The sequence below is a fragment of the Podarcis gaigeae genome, assembly GCF_964106915.1.
Source record: "Podarcis gaigeae genome assembly, chromosome: 1".
NCBI classification, from domain to species: Eukaryota; Metazoa; Chordata; class Lepidosauria; order Squamata; family Lacertidae; genus Podarcis; species Podarcis gaigeae.
The window spans coordinates 47,158,462-47,180,925 of NC_139678.1; the positions used below are offsets into that span (position 1 = coordinate 47,158,462).

The 22,464-nt window shown below is 44.1% G+C and overlaps 1 protein-coding gene across 3 annotated transcripts in view; it reads left to right on the plus strand.

Moving 5' to 3' along the window:
• Window positions 1-9,885: 9,885 nt before the first annotated feature.
• Window positions 9,886-22,464, plus strand: part of SLC8A3 (solute carrier family 8 member A3) — a 170,471-nt gene continuing 157,892 nt past the window's right edge. The window contains exon 1 of one of the 3 annotated variants that reach the window (XM_083746527.1): window positions 9,886-10,533. The gene's annotated coding sequence lies outside the window, so the exon portion shown is untranslated. Of the gene's footprint in view, window positions 10,534-11,112; window positions 11,263-22,464 lie in introns of those variants that run through there. The other 2 variants (XM_083746529.1, XM_083746528.1) reach the window with 2 other exon arrangements.

Sequence of the window (22,464 nt, forward strand, 5' to 3'; positions counted from 1 at the left end):
ATCAGACAATCCATCATATTAAAACAAGGGGGCTGGGGAAATGAATGCCTTGTAGCTTTTGAAAAGACATAGGCCCATGAAACTGTAATTCCATCTCATGCTCAGGCACGACTCCTGCCCACGGTGGGCTACTAGCTCTCTGTATACAAAGGGTGCTTCCATGCTGCGCTGTTTCTATGTGGAATTTGAATTTCACTACGAATGTCCCGGTCCTCAAACACTCTGCACTTCAATCGGGAGAAAGCTGTACTCGCAGAGCTCAGGCGATGCCGGATTTTGGCATCAATGTTGGCCCTTGTGGAAAGATAGCTACCCAAGTAGGAGAAGTGATCAATATTTTCCAACATTACACCGTTAAGTTGGATTTGTGGCGCTACAGAGGGGTTGTTTTGTGCACTTTGGTTTTCTGGATGTTGAGCAATAGGCCAAGATTTTGGTAAGCTTCTGCTAAGCTATATAGGATGGTTTGGAGGTCATCCTATGAGGGTGCGCACACTATGTTGTCACCAGCATATTGAAGCTCTATGATGGAAGTTATGGTAAACTTACTCTTTGCTCTTGACGGCTTCTCTCACAAGGATCATCGGAACATTCAAACCCACTCACCACAACAAGTTTATGAACCAGCGAGTGAGGTATTGGTAGTAAGCCTTCTAGAAATACTGTGGTGATGATGTGTGCGTTTAAGGTTCAGTCAATGGACCTCCTTCATAATTTATAACAGCAATTCTTCTCTGGGAAAGAAATTCTCACCCCTCTTTGCTCAGCACCCCACAGGGTAACATACATAAAACTCCTTGCACGTTTCTATAATGGAGGTTAGCGGAGTGACTTGTCAGAGCGAGAACAAATTTGCAGCTGTGATTGCATTGACGACATTGAGGTTTTAGGTCTCCACCTTTCACGGTGAAAATTGCACTTATAAAATTAAGCAGCAATTTCACACATCTTGATATACTATGAAAATGATTAGCCACGGCAGCAGCTGGAGAGAGCGAAAGCGGGAAGGAGCCTGCCATGATACGGTTCCCTCGAATGATTTTTGTTTTCTGTATGAATTCAATATTGCCAGGCTCTACAGAGGGAAGGTGTGTATCTGCTCACAGACGATGTCGCTTTGGATGTCAAAGTCATAATTAGTGGTGGCAAGGCAGCTTTTCTACTGCTGGGGCTAACAATTCTGACCCTGCAGATGCAAGCACTAGGGAAGAATGGAAGAATTGGTTGGGGAAATTCACATTACGATAACACGTACCTGATTTTTGGTAACACAATCTCTGTTAAGAAAGTTTGTTCGGCAATACATTTTTTTCAGATGTGGGTCAGATATGGGTTTGTTGATACTGCCTAATAATAATAATAATAATAATAATAATAATAATAATAGGAGCCAGATGTCAGGCAGCAATGTTCAAGGCCATGTTAGGGGGGAATATGTGTATGTTGTCTGGGAGGAAGCAAGACCTGTTTTTCTCAGGCAAAATGTTACTCAAGAGGTATCAGAAGGAAATGTTTCAAATTGATGAATGATGATTATAGTTAGATAAAAGAGGATTCACTCTACTTGACTATTCTGAGGACAGGTTGTAACAAAGTATAAAAGCCATAGCAGAAACTGGTAATTGAACAGGTAATGTGTAGGGAGAAAGCATTTTGAAATGATAAATGGAAAAGTCATTTTATTGGGAGCAGCAAAGGAGGCAGGAAAATAGAGGAGAATTCGGGGTGGGAGGAGTCAGCTTTTAAATTTGTATTGAATTTCTATGGAAATAATTGGGATAATAATAATAATAATAATAATAATAATAATAATAATAATATGCCGCTCATCCGAATGGGTTGACTCAGCCACTCTGGGCAGCTCCCAACAAAATATTTAAAACATCAAACATTAGAAACTTCCCAATACAGGGCTGCCATCAGATATCTTCATTTATTGCATTCAGATGTCTTCTAAAAGTCAGATAGTTGTTTATTTCTTTGGCATCTGATGGAAGGGCATTCCACAGAGTGGGTACCACTACCAAGAAGGCTCTGTGCCTGGTTCCCTGTAACTTCACTTCTCACAATGAGGGAACCGCCAGAAGGCCCTCAGAGCTGGATGTCACCCCAATGGGAGACCACTGAAATAAGTTGTAATGAAACAGCTTCTATTAATTGGCTGGCCAGCTTTCACCCCCCCTTTTTTTCCTTGCAAAGTTCCTATTGCTTTTAATAGTTTTGAGTCAAACAGGAATTCACCAGGTGAAAGTTTTCAGAGTATGCCAGAAAAAGTCTGTCTATAATGGGAGATGTCCATCTTGCACACCTCCTGTTAAATAGCAGTGAGACCAGACACCCTCGCACACATGCAATAAATCCACTCTATGGCTGCCTCCATGGCTGCCTCATATAGGCCTCAGAAAGTGCCCAGTGCGCTGTAAGAATCCTTCTTAATAATAACCCAACATTGAATTACTCCTGCGCCGTGTTCCAGTATCTGGTGCTAAAACTGGAAAAGGCAAGTAAGTGCCATCATCACAGGAAACTGCTGTGCTGAGATGAAGAGGGAGTTGGAAGAAAACAGAGAAGCGAAACTGCTCATCCCTTTAGCGCTTACATTTTAAAGATTTTTTTTTTAAAGAAATAAGCAAAACCACAGCTGCTGCTGTTATTACCTTAGACACATCCATCAATAAAAGGCATACCGAGAGACAGGCAAAATCAGAAAAATTGGCTCTGTGCCACAGATCCACCGAAACAGTCGTATTACAAATATCTGTCATATAAATGTTTATTTCCCAACACCCAAAATGAACCATGACTCCCAGGTACCAGTTCATGGTTTAACAGGTTAGCGGCTTCCATCAGAAATCTAAGAGAAAAGCAAGATAGCAGAGAAGGAAAAGGGGACTTGACCTGACATAGAGCAGCAGTGAGACACCAGGATAGGAATGGGTTTCCAGCTAAGTAGTGCAGCACATCATTTGCATGCAGAAGGTCCAGGGTTGGATGGGCTGACAGAGGGTATGGACTGGCACATTCATATGTTCATGTTCAGATGAACATACTGAGTGTACTGTGCTCATAGTCAGATGAACAGAAGGTCTCAGGTAGCATCTCACAGCGGCAGCTGGAGAGAGCGAAAGCGGGAAGGAGCCTGCCATGATACGGTTCCCTTGAATGAGGGCTGTATGGATACACACCTGAGGGGGGAGGGGGGACAAGTTCTAATAACAATATTTGTTTTCAAATAAACTTTTGTGAGGTTTTCTGAAAAAATAGCACCCAAAATATTTCTGGAAGACAAGGAATTTCAAATGTTAATTAAAAAAAAAATTAGTCTGGGAGTACCAATTTAAAACTTTTAATTAAGGTCTTGAATTATTTCTTCTCTGTGTGGATTATGTCCTGAACATTATTATGCTCAAGACTAGCTCCTTTGGTGTAAGGTATGTTATTTGAGAGCCAAGTGTGGTGTAGTGGTGTAGGGGTGGCCAACTCCCAAGAGACTGTGATCTAGTTACAGTATTAAAAACTGGCAGTGCTCTATCCCCGTTTATTTGGAGGGGGGCGTTTCAGGTCAAAGTTGTTGACCTTTTCCCTTTTTTTAGAGCCCCAATTTTAAGGGTCTTGGGGGAGAAGGAGGGACAGAAACTGACCAACAAACACCCTCACTGAGAAAACTCCGTCTTCCATTCTGCAAATCGTGCAACAATGGAGGGTGGGGCGAGGGGGTGGGACCGGATTCGATATTACCAGCACTGAGAAACGGAACCCAGCAATCAACCACAATCTACCAAAACCTCCCAGGGATCTACCAGTAGATTGCGATCGACCTGTTGGACATCCCTGGGTTAGAGTGTTGGACTAGGACCTGGGAGACCAGGGCTGAAATCCCCACTTGGTGACCTTGGGCCTGTCAATCACTCTCAGCCTAACCTACCCCACAGGGTTGTTGTGGGGATAATATGGGGGGAACTATGAATGCCACCTTGAGCCCCTTGGAGGAAAAGTGGGATATAATAAATGAATGAGCTAGCTAGCTAGACAGACAGATAAGATTGCATCCAGGGGATTCAACAAGATGATCCTCAGGGGTTCCTTCCAACTCTACCATTCTATGAGTCTAGGTTAATTAAGATTTGATAGAGTGATTAATTCTTACCTCTTTCTATTTGTTCATCTGTTGTCAAGATTCAAAAGCTTCTTTGGGGGTTTGCAGAGATGGTGCATCAGGATGCGTCTTGATTAATGTTCTGCCTCTGGTGTTTGGATGGTGGAAGATGCTGCTACCTTTGTGGGCTCAGGTAGGGCTTTAGCGTCAGCCAACTTCCTGGAAAAGAGCCAACCAGCATTAGAGATGCAAAAGCCTATCAGGAGTTCTCCATTCTGTGTCACAGCAAAACGCAGCATTTATCAAAGCTTGATTATGGCGAAAAAATGCATTTTAAAACTGCTTATGTAAGTCTCCTTTAATCATTTACACTCTGCAACCACTGGGACAGAAAGAAGAGGCAATTCTAACCAGTGTGTCTGCTCTTGAGTGATATGGACTTAGATAATATTGGTGCTTTTTTTTGGCTTCGGGCCACTTTGGAAAAGTCTATTATTGCGATGGGGTAGGGGTGTGTTTTTGACACGCACATCAAATACAGTTGCAACTCAAAAGTAAGTCCATGGAGTACAGTTGGACACATACTCCCTGTATGTAGGATCAAAGTCTTAAGTGTCCAAAGTGCCCTTACCTGGATATGGGGTAGTTTTACTATTATTGTGGTTATAATAAATTGTATCAATCTTAAAAAAAACACACATCAGTGGCTTATCTGCATACTCAAGGTGGGTATAGTAAAATACGTACCACTCATCAACTGCTGGCATATAGAGCGCTGTGTCTTGTGTCTGAACGTATCAATTGCTATAAATTTGGGCAGCTGGAAGAGGAGTCAGGGGAGGCAAAGCAATACAGGATCTTATGTGATCTCATATTATTGTTCAATACGAACACACTTTGTGGATGTTGTAGCATTTTATGAAGCTGACAGGCAGGTTTTCATTTTACCTGTATTCTGCACATAATGAACTCATAATAATAATAATACAGTGGTACCTCGGGTTAAGTACTTAATTCATTCTGGAGGTCCGTTCTCAACCTGAAACTGTTCTTAACCTGAAGCACCACTTTAGCTAATGGGGCCTCCTGCTGCTGCTGCGCCGCCAGAGCCCGATTTCTGTTCTCATCCTGAAGCAAAGTTCTTAACCTGAGGTACTATTTCTGGGTTAGCAGAGTCTATAACTTGAAGCGTATGTAACCTGAAGTGTATGTAACCTGAGGTACCACTGTAATAATAATAATAATAATAATAATAATAATAATAATTTATACCCCGCCCATCTGGCTGGGTTTCCCCAGCCACTCTGGGCGGCTTCCAACAAAGTACAGGTATTAAAATACCGTGGTCAGTTAAACATCAAAAGCTTCCCTACACATTAGCTACATTTATCACTCTTTCTGGATATGCTATGCATATACATGAGAATTAATAAAGGATGCCCTTATTTATCTATGAGTTAAGGATTTTTATGAATTTATCCTAAAACAAATTATCTTGGTGCAGAGCCAGCAAGAGGAGAGGTGTTTTGCTTTGCTCCTGGGTTGGGGTGGTCTGCCCCCCCTCCTGGCGGTGTGACAGGGCTTTGCACCAGCTTTTCCTGAAGTAAGGAGCCAATGCAAAGCCCCACTGCTGGGGGGGCGGCATCCAGAAAGGATCTCTGATCCTCACCTCCTGCCCAGCGGGGGAGACTTTGCGCCCCCTAAGGGGCTTTTTTTGCCTCAGGTGTTGAGATTCCTCAGGCCTCATTCTAGGTACAAGGTCTCTTACAGCACATGCCTATGCACTTCTACTCAGAAGTAAACCCCACTGAGTTCAGTGAGCACTTCCCCAGTTCCTACTCTCATTCCAAAGTATGAAGAACTAGGCATGTGTGGGAAAGTGCTAAGGCACAACAAACAACAGGGCTGAAAATAAATCTCCCTAGAAAGGGGGGAAAAGTACCATCATTAAGGGAATGGCAGAACAAATTATCAGGTTACGCAGAAATGGTTCTATTGACAAATAAACTAAGGGGTAATACCAAACAATCATTTATTCAATAATGGGATATGTTCAAGAGATATTTACAAAAATGTAACAGTGATGTAACATTTATGGCAGCATTCGAATGATCCTTGTGTAAAGTAAATATTAAGAAATAAGGAAAAATGGTACGACATGTTGTAAGAAAGTATTAGAAAATATATTAAGAGGAAGGTAATGATTACAAGTACATCCAATATTACAAACGTTAATTACATTGGGAAATAATGGGAAGTCTACTTTACTTTATTTTATTTTATTTTATCTTAGTTTAGTTAGAAAATATGTAAAGTTATTTAATATTTAAATGTAAATTTATGTAAGATTATTTTTTTTCTTTGTATGTGTGTATTTAAGATACTGTATGATATCTATGAATTTCAATAAAGGATAAAGAAAGAAAGAAAGAAAGAAAGAAAGAAAGAAAATAAATCTCCCTAACTTAAGGCAAAAATATAAAACATATGATGCCCCAATCCGGAGCTTCGTATGTTGTGCACATGGAATGAACGGCCTTCACTTACGTGACTCTGTCAATGTCTGTTTCTCATTTTCCCAGTCTTCAGTTCTCACCCTTCCTGATGTTTCAGCACATCGTAATGGCTAGCTGATGTCCCCCTTCCATTTAGTGACTGGGAAAGTCACTGCAAGGTGGAGGAGAGCCACATGCATGCTGAGGTGAAGGACTGTAATTCAGCTCACAGCTAGATGCACTTAAGACCCATTTATTTTATTAGAAATGAGCGGCGTGCGTCTCTGAATGAAACGGCAGGCACAACTGCGGCACTCCGTAGACATCCTCTGAAGGTCTCCAGCTCCCTTTCTCATCTCTGCTGTTTCTCCCATGGCGCCCTCCCTTTATGATTAGAACTGCCTTCCAGGAAACCGGCACATCTCTCTTCCTCCAAATCCACCTTTTCCATGACACCTTTGGCATAACCTTCTAGTTTCTGCCCAGGGGGAACCTGCAGTCCTCCAAATGCTGTTGAACTACAAAGCCCATCATCCCCGGCCACTGGCCACACCGGCTGGAACGGATGGGACTTAGAGTCCAGCAACATTTGGGGTCTCCACTGGATCCCCAACACTGCTGTAATGTAACTAAGCATGACTGAAATGTGGCTGAAATAATGCATACTTCCCTTTGTCTTGCCTACCTCTACACATATGCCTTCTATGCTACACCACCAGTGTGGTGTAGTGGTTAAGAGTGGTGGACTCGTAATCTGGTGAACCGGGTTCGATTCCCCACTGCTCCACATGCAGCTGCTGGGTGACCTTGGGCTAGTCACATTTCTCTGAAGTCTCTCAGCCTCACCTCACAGAGTGTTGTGGGGGAGGAAGGGAAAGGATAATGTTAGCTGCTTTGAGACTCCTTAGTGTAGCGATAAAGCGGGATATCAAATCCAAACTCCTCCTCTTCTTCCTGCTTCCACTATTGTCCCCTTCTCTCTTTTCTTGTTCTGCATCCAAATATAGATGGTGGTCCCCTCATAACCAGGACCCACTCTCTTTTCCTTGGAAATTGGACCACAGCTCAGTTTCCATGTTGGCCTTCAAGATGATCTGAGATCCCAGAGAGTGTTGCTCATCAGGGTAAAGCAGGGAGGACTGAACTAGCTGGCCCATGATGAGCTTCATGTTATGCAGCTCCCTAAGGCCTATGCACATTGAAGACACGCCAGCCAACTAAAACCAGCTCCACTGAAATGATTTTCAAGAGGCTGGCCTTTCACTGGTTTTCAGGGGAAGAAATTTTGGGATGCCACCAGTGCCTTTCCCCCCTGGGGGTACTCAAGAATACGCAGTACGTGCACCTAACCCCCCCCCCCCAAATGTTCAAAGTGTGGCACTTACTGCAACAACTTCATGGTGAATATCGGCACCTTTTTCTTTCTTTCTTTCTAAAAAAAGCACTGGATGCTGCAATGATACATATTAGCTCCTGAATCTCATGCAAGGACAATGTTGCTGTTGAAGTCATTTAGGCTTGGCCACAATAGTCTGCAATGACTGTCAAACAGGGGAAGCCCCTGCAATGGGCTTGAGGCTCTGCAAGAGCTTCCCCTTAAGGAAAAGCCCTTGCAAAGCCTTGCTGCCTGGCAGCGGGAGGCAAACTCTGCAAGGCCATCCAGCAGGCCCCACTCTCACTGAACCTCGGTGAGAGGGGATGTTCCGGAGAGCTTTGCCATTGGACCCCCTCCAACCCTAAAGCAGAGCTGCTCCAGCGACAGTGGTTGGGCAGGCAGGATGCTGCCTCTTGCTTTTCTGCCACCTGAGGCGGCTTCACCCTGCCCCATCTGTGGGCTGGCTCAGCTGTCAAAAATAACCAGTTTGGGTGTGACCCAACTTTGCAGGACATTTCTTTTTATTAATGCTTCCATTTGGGTAGTAGAAGCTCAGGTTTCTGCACACACAAGAGGTCAGAGTTGGGAAATCATGAACACAAAGCCCAAGGGAATATACCGGTAGTTAAGTTTCAAAGCAAGTTCTACAGCTACATGTGAGATGGGAGGAGAGGGAGGAAAGGGGAATCCTGGTAACTATTTGACACGCATTGATGTGCTTGGTTGCGGAGATGAGTTGAAATGAAACATCTGCGCACCTCAAATCACTGTCTGTCTTAGCATACTGCTGCAGCTGCAAAACACATCTGGAGTCCTGCTTCCGCCGACAAGAATTATGTATCTTTGTGCCTCAACCTACTTTCTGCTCCTGCTTGGAATTATTAAAGACTCCTAGCACTGTTTACAAAGCACTAAAAATAAGAGGCTGAAACCACAGAGCATCTTCATTTAAAAACTAAAAACTGATAAACTAATGCAAGCTAAGATGGCGGTGCTTTTGCACAGCTCCCATTCATTTCTAGGGAGCCTGGGCAGGAGAACTTCCCCAGTGGATCTCTATAATGTAGCCTTTAAAGCAGGGATCACCCCATGCCAAGCGGCAGGCCTCTTGGAACGGACTGACACCATGCTTGCTCATGGCAAATTTAGAGGCAATTACAGGCAGCGGGGTGGAGATCTGCTCATGGTCTCCAGTTGCAAAACTCAAAAGCTATCATTCTCCTCCAGGCGGATGGAACCCACAGTTTGAAGCCTGGTCATTTGTCACTGAAGCCAAACAGCAATTTGTGAGGCAGTGGGTCATATTTTTAGCTTCCAAATGGTTGCTGCTGCCTCCCAAGTAGTTATTTGACGTCGGTTAAGCAAGATGACTGGGCGCATTCCCACCAACACCACCACGGCCACATGAACAGGCTGCATGCAACCGATTCCCAAAAGCCAACACGGATTCTGCCTAAGCAGTTTTCAGCAGCTATATTTATTCTCTCTCAGATGTCCTTGGCAGATACTTCCAACCGAATGAAAGATTTGGGTTAGTTTGGGGTTTTGTGTTTCTACTTTTGAAAAAATAATAATATTCCAAGGGTCAGGTCTTGTTCTCCCCCCTCCTTTTGCTACCCCCCAATGTAGAAGGTGCAAAGTCAAAGCCACATAACTAAAAGGGGAGGGGGGGAGAATCTCTGCCCCCTCGGGGTCTCCAGTCATCTGTCCGTCCGTTCATTCGTCCGTCCGTCGGAGAGAGGCAGCCCATTCATGTATTTATTTTGCACGGGGCTTGCCTGTGGTTCCCTGCGCTTCAAAGTACACAATCTGAAAAGCCCCCCCCCCCCCGGCAGCGTTGCGAAGGATAAATATGCATGGCTTGTAATTCGGTTGCAGTTCTTGCTCCCAGCTGATAGGGTGACGTGGAGTTTGGAGAGGCTCGCAGATTGGCTTTTTGATTTGGCTTCTCTGCTGCAGTTGTGCACAAGGCTGGCTGGGTCTGCCTCTCATCCAGAAAGCAAGCAGGCGCCGAGGTTGGCCCGCTTGCTGTCTTGCCAGGCTGCAAAGTCTCCCTCTCTCCCTTCTGAAGCACCAGGGATGGTGTGAGAAGAAGCCCACCCTGCTGTCTATTTTCTTTTGGAAGAGGCGGGGTGTGCCGCCGCCGCCACCACCACCTCCCTCCCAACCACCCCCGCCCTTCTCGCTCGCCCACCTTATCTTCATCTCCACTGTGCCTCCCTCCCTCCCCTCTCCAAATTACTCTGCACACACCACCGAGCATAAGCGAGGCCGGGCGCTGGGGAGGGGGAATCGCCCGTGTTTTTTAAACCCACGCACTTCCCCCTTTTTCAAATGCACTTCCCCACGCGCAGCGGTGGAAGAGGAGCTCGGTCCACCGGCGAGCCAGGCAAGTTGGATTGACATGCCAAGGAGGCCCCCCCTCCCGCCCTCTCCGCTCCACACCTCACCATCCTCCCTCCTGTCCTGGCAACGATCGGGCACGAGATGCAATGAGATCGCTTTAGAGAACCGGAAGGATCTGTAAATTGGGGAGCAAGGAGGACCCCCCGCAAAGAATCAGAAAGGTAAGTGGCAGAGGTCCATTCCCATTTCACTGTAAACAAAATATGCAGGTTTGTGGCTGGGAAGTCCTAGTTTCGCTACTGCATGCGAATTCCTATATAGTTGCGTGTGTGTATGTGTGCGTTTAGGGAGAGGAGAGGGAAGGGTCTCTTTGCAAAAACCAAGCCCCCCATCAGGAAACTGCCGGATCAAATGTTGCAAATGCAAACAGGAGGGCCGTTTCCCTGCTTGGAGGATGGAGCTGTCGCCTGCCTGCGTGTGAGGCTGTGCATTTGTGACTGCGTGTGTGTGTGTGTGTGTGTGTTGCACATGCATATGGAGATAAGCCGGGTGCTGCAGCCTCGCATCCTAGTTTTGCACGCAGACCGTTTGAAGGAGCCGGAGGAAATTGCAGGGAAGGAGGGGATCTGCTCGGGGTTTGTGCTCCGTCAGAAGGTGCATGGAAGCAGGGCTGCCCCTGCTCGCTTCTGCCTGCCGCTCTCCAAACTCTCCTGCCACCCCACCCCCTCGCCGTAGCGGCTTTTGCGCGGGGATCAGGAGGGAGGCTGGGTGGGGGCGGTGAGATTTTAATATAATAACAAGCCGGCAAGGGCTTCGGCGAGAAGCGTGCAGGGCGCTCCGTTTCACAGCCAAAACCCGGGGATTCCTTGATTCCTTGCTGCTGAACTTGCTGACAGCCTTTTGGAACAGATGCAGGAGGGAAGGGCGAGAGAGGTGGCTCAGTGCAGGAGGTGAGGGGAGACCAGGATTTGGGTTTTTTTTCCGGGGAGGGGGGGGGAGGGAAGGGAGGCAGGAGCAATGGGCAGAATAGATGCCTTTAATGCAGTGGCCATAAATTTCTTTTTCTCTCCCCAAACGCCCTATTTGGGTCTTGTTTGGGTCTGGAGCCATAGCTAAGAGCTTTGCACAAAAAGTGGCGCAAACGGAGACCCCATAAACGAATCGACTTGTTCCTTAAAAAAAAAAAAAAACAGCGATCGTGCTGGGATCACTCCACAGAACATCTCTATGTCTGTTTTAATGGCCGAGGAGGGGTTGTTCGGGTAGAGAGATGGGCCGGCTGCAGTTCAAGGAAAAGGGATTTCCAGCCGCTGTTTGGGCTCGGGACCCATTTCAAAATGAAAGCAAAGGGAGCCCTTGCAGGCAAGCCCCCCCCCCCCCGCCATCCTCCCATGTGTTTGCGCGGGTCTCCCTTTCCCCCCTCGAGTTGCGCGATTAATCTTAGGCAGCTGTCGTGCTCCATCCACTACCGCCGAGATCTTGTTTACCTCGGTTTTCAAATATAGCTCCTGCGCCATCCACTTTCCTAAATAGGGCAGGGAGGGCAGTTCACTTTGTAGGAAGAGGAGGCAAGGGGGCGGACGGGGATCGTGGCTGATTCCTCGGAAGGGGCTCACGCCTTGCCCCTTCCTGGCTTGTTGGGCCTACCAAGCCCATTCTCCCCTTTCCTTTAAAAAACACCACCAAAATGTCAGGAGGGAGAACCGGGGCCAAAGAGCCCCCAAGCCTAGAGTGAAAAATCACGTGTATGCCCCCAACCCTTTTTTGAATAAGGGGTTCAGCCAGTTAAAAATGAGGGACACTTGTAGATCCGGTGCTTCTCTTTGGAAGTGTAGTGCTGCTGCCTTATGCAGGAATAAATGAAAATACATACAGGTTAAGTTTTTTTTTTTTTAATGCTAAGGGCCAATTTTGAAAACTTAATACAGGAACAAATATTAGTTATTGTTTATCTCTTCTGAAATGTGATGTTTCCCCCTTCATCTGCAGATTCTGAAAATGCACATTTGTCCTATCCTGACAGGACCGTTTCCCTTTAACGAGAAGCATGCAAATGTGGTTCTTAGTTTGCGTGGCATAGCTCTGTCCTGTAGAACAGTCCTAAATAACACAGTTCTCAATGGAAAATGAAAGAAAAGAGATATTTGAAGAAGGGTTTTCTGGTGGGACCAAGATTGCCTTGCTTGCTACTTCTTAATTCCGATGGTTATTCTACGTGGCCATTTTTAGAATATAGTGGTTATGTGGTGGAGTCACCACAAACCTGACTTTGGCGTGGCGCCTTGGGGAGTTCTTTGGTAGACGTGTACTGAGATTGTAGATCCACACACCCTGATTCCAGCTGCATTTTGGAAAGCTTTTCAGGTAATGTGTACACTGGCTTTAACTAAACTTGCTGTGGTATTTTCTTTGGAAAGGACAAACTTCCAAAGCAGTGGAAATAAAACCAGCCTTCTCTGTATAGCCTGCACTCTGTTTGCTCAGGGTACCTGAGAACGCTTTCTGATTTCATCCATCTTCATAATTAGCCCGTAATGGAAGGTCACCTGTTATCAGTTGGGAGGTAGACCAAGAAAAATGATCAAGGCTGCCTACTGGCATCCAAACCCACTTCCTTTTAGTTCAACCCTCTAGTGCAGAACAACACTGGGTTCTCTTCTGTTGTTCCCATTGGTTGCTTGCTAATAATCCATCTCTTGGATGGATTGAGACTGGAGGAACTCAAGTGGCTGAAATTCTGTGCAGTTGGAACAGGATGATCCCTCCTAGTCAGTAAAAGTTTCATTCATGAGAAGCTGGGCTTTAGATATTTATTTCATTCTTTTCCTGCATTGATTGGTAAAAGTATCCATTTGGTATAACTCTGTAATTTCAGCGAACCTTTGGTGTAACACTGCAATTTCACATGGTAGCTATAACAAGCCGGTGTCCCACAATGATGGGAGTGGACCTTCTTTTCTGTGGGAAGGCTCTGTTCTTCAATTAGACACTGCTAGATGGTAGAAGATGTACTTAGTGGGGATCATGTGTGTGTTGCATGATTAAAGGACAAAATCTGAATTAAAGAGGAAAGCTTTGAGTTGACCAAGTTAAAAGGAACGATTTGTGGGATTCCACTTATGTACCCACCAATATTTTGTGACGTGACCTTGGACAAGTCACAAAGGCTTCTTCTGCGTTCTTGAGAGTAACCAGCCCGATATTTATCTACTGCAGAATGGAAGAGGAGGAACTGAAATCTATTCAATAGAGGTTACATGTGTGTTTATCACAGCAGCAAAATATTAATGCTAATTTCAGAGTAAGAAAATGACATATTCAGGTACTCCAAAAGCTGGGAGCCAAGAAAGCTCTGGTAACGGCTGGGTCAGCTCCATGCTTGAGTGAGGTCCTCAACAATGTGGGTTCCCACTTACATTGATGGCCATTCTCCCTTAGGCATACTTGGAAGAAGTGGCAGCAGTGCTCCAAGACTGGCTCGGAGCTGGCATTTTAATATCTCACAGTGTCCCATGGCACCAGACATAGTGTCACGCTTGTGCTTTTATGGGAAATTGAAGTGGGGGGTCCCAGGGCACATGTCAGTTCCGGGGGACCCTGGCAGTTGCTGATGTCTAGCCAGGACAACAGCATATTAAAGCTGTTGCTATCTGTGGAGTGTGCTAGATAGGCTTTAGCCAGAGAGACATTGGTCAATTGTTTCTGTTGACAGCTCTTTTATTGGTATTGGGTGAATAATTTCATTTATTCGTAAAGAGTAATGAGCAACCCTCTGCAGCTTCTCTGAATGCTCTAACAGCAAAGACATTAGCAACCATGGAGGCAATGGAATTTTTATGTGTTTGATAACACCACAAGGCCAGCTGGATTTCTCTGGTTTTATGGCTGCTGGGCAAGTTCCTGATAGCATTGGATTGTGGATCACACTGTATGTGGAGGAATAGGAGACACTACCATTTTTGCATTTTTTTCTGACAGCAGCAGAATAACACATTCAAAGCCACCTACCCCAGACATATATACCATGTTTGCATTCTCACGATGTGCATCCTGTTTAGGTCATTTAAATGTACATACCTGTATAATAAACATTTGTCTCTTCACTTACCAGTCAGAATGTCCTTCCAATAGACTGAAGAGCTGCCTAGTTGCTCTCAGTACATACAAAATGATTTGCTTCGCATTTCGAAGAAGAACACAGTGGGAATGCTGGCAGAGTAGCTAAGCCAGTGACATATGAATTAGGAAATCCCTTCGCCCTGAACTCACTAGTGACCTTAGGACAGGGTTAGCAGTTATGGTGCCCTCCACTTGTTTCTGAACTACAACTCCAGTCCCATCACCTCTGATCATTGCCCATGCCAGCTGGGGCTGTTGTTGGAATCCAACAACACTTGAAGTGCATCATGGTGGCCACCCGTGCCATCAGTGGCGTAGCGTGGGTTGTCAGCACCCGGGGCAAGGCAAGTAATTTGCGCCCCCTAACCCGTGGATTTTAGTAGGGGCAGAGAGCTGCGAGTGCAAGCACGCCCCCCCCCAGATGTTGCGCCTGGTGCGGCCGGCCCCCCCTGCACCCCCACACTACGCCACTGCGTGCCATAGACAGACCTCTGCCTCTTAGATCTGCATTTGTAATACAGTCATACCTCATGTTGCGTCTGCTTCAGGTTGCGTGTTTTCATCTTGTGTCCCGCGGCAACCTGGAAGTACCAGAACGGGTTACTTCCGGGTTTCGCCACTCACGCATGCGCAGAAGCACTAAATCGCACCATGCACAGACTTCAGCTTACATCAGTTCCGTGTTACGAATGGGCCTCCGGAATGGATCCCGTTCGTAACACGAGGTTCCACTGTAATGGATTAGTGATACTGATCTACGTTACAGGATGTTTTGGTATGTGAAGTCCTTTGAACACACCAAAGTGCAATGCAAATATAAATATTATACCATGTGCACCCAATGTTTATTTGGGAGAAGCAGCTGGCCTATAATCTTCGTGAATTATGCTGCCATGAAACCAGCTTCCTGTTAAAAAACTTTTTTTTGTATGGATTTCTCATAATTGGTTTTAAGGGAGCTGTGCATCTAAGATGTTATGTTATTTTTACATCTAACAAAGCATGAAAAAGTCATTTTAAGTGGGCCTGTTCTGAGATGTCTGACATAGTGCTTGTAGGCAGCAGAACTGCTTAAAACTCGATGTTGTTCATTTATGAATTCTGCTTGATAACTAGCCTAGAGTGTGCCTAGAAATTGCCAGTGGCCCTTTGCGTGCAGGCAGAAAAATGCATCAAGAGCTTCTGGTGAAAATGCAAGCTGGAGTTGAAGCCCTTCTAATATATATATTCTGAAGTTTATGAATCACAGTAACCATTACAGATAATCTGCCCGGAGACTGCAGTTCTCAGTGCTGCTTCACCAGAATTGTACTCTTAACTAGGCATTCTACAAAAGTTGGGATACACTAAGAGCAAGAAGTCCAGGTTTGAGTTTATTAGTTTCTTTCAGAAACAACAATGAATGCTGCTACAGTCTAGCATGACTATCTACTAGAATTTCTCACACAGAATGTAGAGAAGTGATATAAAATAAAAAAATAAATAAATAAATATTGTTTCAGCCACTTTGGGGAAATTCCTGAGTTTGAAAATGAGGCCTGCTAAATTTCCTCATTCACTAAATGTGACACTTTTGCCCCATGGGTACTTGTTTAGTGCTGATTACTCAGTTCTAACGCTGGACTAGATGAAGATGGTGGTGATTTGCTTGTTTGTTTGTTTACCCACCCTTCACCCTAAAGTTCCAGGGCAGGCTACAGTATTAAAACACAATATTTAAAAACCGTCATAAAGTGGGAACTAAAAATATACACCTCAAGTGTCAAAAGACAGGGTAAAGAGGTGTGTCATTAGCATTTGCTGTATGAGGAAGATACCAGACGCACCTCTGTTTGCAGCCACTTTGCTCCTCCATGGTCCCTTTGGGTGACACAACATGCTAAGCCAAGATCTGCCATAGCGTGTCATGGTTAAGCTGCCTCCAGACTAACCATGAGCTGGAACTTGGTTACAGCCAAGGTTAGAGCTTGGTTACAGCCAAGGTTCAGATAACATACTAAACCTTTGCTTAGCTCATTGAGCGGTAGCAGCAAAAAGGAGCAGAGAGGCTGCAAAATGTCCTCTGGGAGCTCATGTTTTCTGTCTAAGCCATTGTTTGGCTTAGTGTGATGTGCAAAATAATATCATGTTTGTTTCTTTCTTTCCTGCTCCCACACACTACAGATCCCAGAGCAGACCTTAAAACCCCCCCTCTAACTACATCCTAAACACCTTTTCTGGAAGTAAGGTTTTGTTGCAGCTTTCTCATAGTTAATTGGTGCTAAGGCCGGCAGCCTGATCCATCATTGGCAAGCAAAAGAGCAGAAGTAGCAAGGAATACCGTAGTTGATTTTGTTTCAAAAGCTGTCATTGCACTGTTACGATAAACTTATTTTAGACTGCAGCCAACTATCCCCATTTTGAGGAAGTTGCTGTGGAGTGTATCCTCAGTTTGCATTGCCCTAAAACATCCTCTGGTAGTTTATCCAAAGAGGGCACCCATTTGGATGAGCATGGCAGGTTTGTAGAATACTCTAGGCCAGTCTTCCTTAACCTGGCATCCTCCTGATGTGGTTGGATTGCAACTCCCCTCGTAGCTGACATTGTTACATGCTAGTGTCTGGAGTGATGGGAGATGTAGTCAAAAACATCTGTAGCTCATCAGGTAGAGGAAGATGGCCATAAGCCAAGCCTACATAACATGTGACCTACCCAGCCAAATGCAGACCACCAGCCATGGGCAAATTATATTATTTGCCATGGTGGGCAAGCTTGGAATTCAAGCAACGGCAGACAAGGAGATTAGGAGGTTGGGTTAAACTTATGTTGGGCAGGTCTGTTCAAGACCACAGAAAATTTGAAATACCCCCCTGCAATCATCACAGTGGGTGTGAACATTTTAAATGTTTTATAGATCTCCAAACCTAACTCAGTGGAATGGATTTAGGCCCACTAAAAGGCAAAATAAGTACTTAGTCATTTTAGATTAACAAAAAAAATCACACCATTATTACCCCTTATTACTGTTTGTAATACCATAATACATAACTCTATAATACTCAATACCATGAAACTGAAAGGGAGAAGGAGGTTAGGTAGTACTTGAAATCCCAAGTGCCATATTTGTTAGGAGAACTGTTTAAAATAAGTAGCACTTATTTCCAGAGTAAGATGTTTTAGATGCAGTTGTTAGGAAATCAGCAGTTGTGGGTATTGGCCCCAATCCACTCAGTGGTAAACACTTTCAAAGTTCTGTTGATCTTTTAGAAGAAACATTCATGTGTCCCAGGGAAATCTGGAATGTTAGGAAGTGATTAAGTCTGGCTGAATTCTGTTTTGTTGTTGCATGTAACAGATTCAGCAACCTTTTGAACAACAAGTGAGAGACCCTCAGCTAAACTGGTAATCCAGTGTGTTATTGCAGGCAATATTTAATTATACAATTATAAAAATGTGCTTGTTCTCTCTGCCCCCCCCCATAGTCAGACTCTGTTTTTTAAAAAAACATTTCACATGAAAGCCAAATGAGTATTTTCTTTAGCTGGCCTTCTTCAGTATGTTTTAACATGCTCCAGCTTAGGCTGCCTGCCAAATTTCATTTGTTTCTCAATCAAGCAATAATATGATCTAATTCAATATTTAAAGAAATTAAATAAACACAGGGACCGTTTTTATGTTGTGGCAGAAGCTGTAAAGTCAGGAAAATCATCCACAGATCTCCCAATTGAGAGACTCCATACTTTTGCTTCTGGCACATATTACTTATTTTGCAGAGTATTCCAATTGATTTAGCTAAGAAGAACCCTAACGTTTTGATGCAATTTGCTAACATATGGCAAATGGTTCAGAGTACCTGATGGGGATATCTAGGATCAGATGCTGTTACTGGGCTTTTTTAAAGTGGCAAAGCAAGCAAGCAAGCAAGCAAGCAAGCAAGCAAGCAAACAAACAAACAAACAAACAAACAAACAAACAAACAGGAAAACATTCTTTTAAAGTTACTGGCTCAGAAAATCAGTCCGTCTGCCCAAACATACATACATTACACTGCAGTTCTCTGCATACTTACTTGAGAACAAGCTCCGTTGAACCCAATGGGACTTACTTCTGAATAAATATGCACAGGATTTCTCTGTTAGTCATTTGCCTGAAAAAAGGAGCAGATGTAGCTCTTCCAGGTTATAGCAGTTTACTTTCATGGTCATCTGGAACAAATTCTCTCACCACAGGTGACCAGGCAAGAGGACTTTTTCACTGCTGCTTTTTGGCAGAATCTGTACTGTCACTGAAGCAAACATTTGTTCATTCACTTCAGTGAAGCAAGAGCATGCATTACGTAAGGGCGCTGTGGCCATTTTGCTTATTAGAAAAGTCTCTTCCTCTCTTTACGCTGGAGGCGATGACTTGCGGCCTGTAGTCTTAAGACAGTGCTGTAGTTGTTGAACCACACCATTTCTCCAGTGGATCCACTAACCTGACCGTAATGCTGGATAAAGGAAAGTTGTGGGTTCCAGCATAGCTGTCTTCAGGATAGTCTGTTGCTGACCGAGTCTGTGCCACAGTGGTCTGCGGCAACAGCAGGTGTGAAAATGGAACAGGTATTCCCTGCCACATTGTCTTCTCAGCTGAAGTTTAGAAGGGGAAGAAATGGAGGCAGTGAGAGATTTTACTTTCTTGGGCTCCATGATCACTGCAGATGGTGACAGCAGTCACGAAATTAAAAGACGCCTGCTTCATTTATGGTTTTCCCAGTAGCGATGTATGGAAGTGAGAGCTGGACCATCAAGAAAGCTGATCGCTGAAGAATTGATGCTTTTGAATTATGGTGCTGGAGGAGACTCTTGAGAGTCCCATGGACTGCAAGAAGATCAAACGTATCCATTCTTAAGGAAATCAGTCCTGAATGCTCACTGGAAGGACAGATCATGAAGCTGAGGCTCCAATACTTTGGCTACCTCATGAGAAGAGAAGACTCCCTGGAAAAGACCCTGATGTTGGGAAAGATGGAGGGCACAAGGAGAAGGGGACGACAGAGGACAAGATGGTTGGATGGTGTTCTTGAAGCTACTAACATGAGTTTGACCAAACTGCGGGAGGCAGTAGAAGACAGGAGTGCCTGGCGTGTTCTGGTCCATGGGGTCACGAAGAGTCGGACACGACTAAACGACTAATCAACAACAACAAAACTGCATTGTGTCAGGTGTGTGGGTGTCAGACCCAGCCAATGGCAAGGCCATCTTCAGACACAGGCCATCTTCAGACACTACCACTCTGACAGGTGCACTGCTAACACCTGTGCTGAGGTTCCCTTTTATCTTCTTTCAATGAGTACCAGGCAGCTGGGATCTTTGAGACACCATTATAGTATATCACGGTGCCCCCGCAACATAGTTCCTCTCCAGAACGCTGTGGCACAGTTGGGATCTAGGAGCTGCCATTTTACTTTCCCACAGAAAGTTGGTATCTGACACAGCTCCCATTACAACTCTAGCCCTCTTTACATGTTACGATAAAGAATGATGACACAAGTATATGAAATGGGATGCTGGAGACAAGCATGTCAGTCACATGGCTCTCCGACCCGTGGAAGGCAACCTTTGGGAGTCTTTCCTTTTCAAAATTAATTTACAAAATGCACAATGTGAAAAATAATAGGAAGCATCCTTATCATATTAAAGAATATAAATAGAATGTTATGTTTATGAGGGCTGAAACCCATTAAGAGCACTTCCAAGAACAGGTCTGTCGTTAGAAAAGATGCTTATCTCTGTGTTAATCTACTTGGCTAAAACTTAGAAAGCAGGACAAGGGTTACCAATGCAGACTAGCTCTCTTGCTTCTTTTATACTTTTTAAAAAGAAGCCTATTCTTGTTCAAACCCACTAAATCCACTCAAATCCCTGCTACCCCACAATTGCTTTACCCATAGGGTATAGTGAAATTCCACATTTTGATGTACCATTCTTGCAGCTGAGGAGATTGATTATTTTTCCAATACCTTAAAGTGTCCTCACCACCACAATCATAAATAACAATAGTTTCTCTTTCACCTGCGAGACAACATCTTTAAAATAATTCAATAAAAGTAGTTTAGAGTCGAACTATAGTCTATATTTCAAAATCATTTGAACATTCTGGAAAATCTCCTGCCTGTAATTCTTTGCCACGGGGCAGGTCCACCACCAGTGGGAAAAGTCAGTCTGCCCATTCCACATTTCCAATTATTAGAACGCTTGGTTTTATAAATCCTAAGTAAACCTGATAAAAATTAGGTACCAATTTATCCACATTTTAATGCATTATCTATTAAGGTTATTGATGCTATGTATCTGTTGATATTTAGCCAACTATATTTCCATATGCCATCAAAAACTATTCTCTAAATATTATTTCCTTTTTCGTGTGTGGTATAACTGATTTGGCTCTCTTCTTTGGATAATATAATTAAACAAATTCTAGATGGCACATATATATCCCAAATTTGTTTTTCTGAACCGCTTTAACTGTTTCAGTTCACTGACATTCAATCTTAACCAATAGTTTAGAAAGTTTCATATTTGAAAATACTCAAATAATATGATATTTGAATTTTCCAATCTATCCTCCATCTGCGTTAAAGCTACAATCAGAAATTTATTATGACTGCCTTTTTGGCTGTTAGTGAACATACCAATAGCCCAATTTTTATAAAATTTCAGAGGCCAGTGGGGAAAATTGGGGTTTATCCCACATGTTCCATAATCTCAGGAAGATGCCGCTTGGCCCCTTGTCTTAACTTTGTTGCTGTTGTCATTCATCCACAAAAGAGCATTTGGCAGAATTCCTACAAAATGTAGTTCAATATCATTTACGTAGTCTTGCCCTGCTTCTTGATACCATTCTGATAGCTGCACTAAATGGATGGCCATATGCCTTCTATATTTGTGGATGCTCCCCACACATTTCAGAACCGCAGGGTAAAGTGTGCATGAGTATAGAAGTCTCCCCACTTCAGAAGAAGTTGGGAGGTGTTGGAATGATGGGGGGGGGGGGGCAGAGCTAATAGTCTCATCTCTGCTGCTCCCCCTCATGTAGTTACTCTTTATTTCAGTGCTTGGAGAAGGTTTATTTCACATCTATAATCCCTTATTAGTTCCCATAATTCAGCTACTGGGGTCATGCTGAATATCTAAATCTAAAGAGAAATCTTTCTGCAAGTATTGTTTTTTTTTAATGACACATTTAGGCTTGTTGCCTCAGAACTGTATCTCTTCAAGCAAAGTGAGATCGTGATTAATTAAAATAATAATAATAATCCCAAATTAGCCTTGTGGGTGGGTTGCTAGGCTGCCAACAATGGGGGCAATAAATGTAGATTCTTTGTGAAATTGCTTACTTCAGGGGCTTTTGTTCCTCATTTGCTGACATTTAAGAGCCATCACCATGGAACAAGATGGAGGCTTGGTAGCTACAGGTGGTTACATTCACACCAGTTTTTGAGTGAAATGGTTGCTTTATCATCATCACCCCAATCTGCTTTATGGCAGCCTAGATCGCTTCATGAGGTGTAAGAATACCTCAGGTCTGTGGGCCAGACAGGAAATCTGTTGCTGTGTTGACCAAGTTATCTCTGGGGCTTCACACAGGAGCATAAATTATTTGACTGTTTTAAATAGCTCCTAATGTGAATGAAATCTCTGTGTAGATGAAAACCTTGACTTCAGTTTATGTTCAGTTTTTTTGAATGAGTTCTTTCCTGAGGTAATGTTATTCATATGTGAACTAATGAATTAAAATGTGCAGGTGATCCTTTTTGGTGCCATATGTGATCTGAGTGGAATGCATCTGTGCTTACGACTTCCTTGATACTGTCAGAGGTCCCTCTGCAATGGCAATAGCATCACTCGCATCTCTAGGATCACGTCCACCTGGAATGGATGGAGATGTAGCATTAGGAAGCGGAGATAGCTGTGATGCAGGAAATAGCTGTATTGTCGCCTGTACAGTGGTACCTCGGGTTACAGACGCTTCAGGTTACAGACGCTTCAGGTTACAGACTCCGCTAACCCAGAAAT